We start from the raw sequence: 1,761 nt of genomic DNA on the forward strand, positions 1-1,761 counted from the left end.
CTCCACCAGGGACGTACTCGAGTGTATTCGTGTTATGAGGAACTGTCTGTAGTAAGTATACATTCTAAATACAACCCTGCAGGCTACTAGAAACGGAGAACAAGTTTCTTCTGCCAGGACTAGGTCTACAAATTCTTCACGGCACACGCCTGCCAACATTAATCTCTGTCGATTGATTCGCTGCCTCACGCTGCCAGAACCTGCAGAAGGAATTTCTGCGTCGGCCGTAATACTGCCTTCGAGGTGCTTAATTGGTGCTGATTATCCCGGACGTAGGAATTGTTTACGGCGTTAATTAAGCCCATTAGTGCTTAGTGCGCACTCCGCGATGCTATGGTGAAACCCCTCTCTGCTCGATGCTGCAACGTTGGAGAGAGCGTTGCAGCCAAATGTCCGCCACCTTGTTGCTTCCATGGTCCTGAATTCGGGAACGTCAAGTGTGAAATATTTTGTTATGGAGAACAAGGGATACCCTCGCATTTCTTTCCCAATCGGATGTGTATTATTTTAACTTACCTACCGCTAACTTCGAAGCAAGTATGCAGTTATTTTTAAACAGCTTAGCTCTGCTATCGACGTGATGTATCACCGCAAAAATATGCTGTTACTTTACTCCAGCATCGTCTAGTGTGGCAAGTGAGTCACGCACTATCTGATCAAAAGAATCCGGTGTAACGGAACATCTCCAGCTATCGTTACTTTTCCTCAACAGTAGTTGATACCGGTATTACCCTTCGAATTTTGGACAGGTCAGTATTATCTCAGTTCCTTTTCTGATAACTTTGATTTAATTTTTTACACAGTATGTTATATTTAGGCAACGGCCTTGCCGCAGTGGATACACCGGTTCCCGTGAGATAACCGAAGTCAAGCGCTGTCGGGCGTGGCCGGGACTTGGATGGGTGACCATCCAGGCCGCCATGCGCTGTTGCCGTTTTTCGGGCTGCACCCAGCCTCGTGATGCCAATTGAGGATATACTCGATCGAATAGTAGCGGCTCCGGTCACAGAAAATCATCATAACGACCAGGAGAGCGGTGTGCTGACCCCACGCCCCTGCTATCCGCATACTCAACTGCGGATGACACGGCGGTCGGATGGTCCCGATGGGCCAGTCGTGGCCTGAAGACGGAGTGCTTTATGTTATATTTCGAGCTGAAATTTATGAAAACGATTTACTTTATAAAATGTTTTAGTCTCGATTTTATAATGGATATGTAATAGCTCTGAATGTACAGTTAAAATTATTTTTTTAGAAACATTTGGAATTACGAAATATTTGCACACTTAAAATCTCTATTATTAATTAAGCAATCCTGCACTGTTCACTATATTTATTTCTGTATTCATTTATGAAATAATAATCGAAATTAATAATGAAACACAAACTAGCAGAAATTCATTTGTTAAGAAAAATTGTAAACCCTTTGGAATATGGATATTTCCGCGGAGTGTGAGAGTTGTAAGCATGCCGCTGATGTGATCGGAAGTATTTTTTTAATCTTGTGCGAACGATTTGATTTCGAATTTGTTAATGTGAAAAATCAAAGGACTGTATGATATACTAAAATGTGAGAAAATAGATTTACGTAAAAACAAAGAGTCTGCAACAACAATCTTCAAATTTGTTTAGATCAATCCAACCATGAGGACCTAAAAGTGACTTTTTCAGCTTCAAGAATAAGACCCCCTACACAAGAAGAACTGGAGCCATCTCATCATGTCAAGCTAAGTAAACTAGAACGTTTATTGTAACCTTCGC

At 42.0% G+C, this 1,761-nt stretch overlaps 1 pseudogene; it reads left to right on the plus strand.

Moving 5' to 3' along the window:
- The first annotated feature begins 816 nt into the window (after window positions 1-816).
- LOC124796906 lies at window positions 817-934 on the plus strand (annotated as a pseudogene).
- The last annotated feature ends 827 nt before the right edge of the window (window positions 935-1,761 follow it).

Source organism: Schistocerca piceifrons, chromosome 4 (genome assembly GCF_021461385.2).
Source record: "Schistocerca piceifrons isolate TAMUIC-IGC-003096 chromosome 4, iqSchPice1.1, whole genome shotgun sequence".
In the NCBI taxonomy this organism is placed as follows: Eukaryota; Metazoa; Arthropoda; class Insecta; order Orthoptera; family Acrididae; genus Schistocerca; species Schistocerca piceifrons.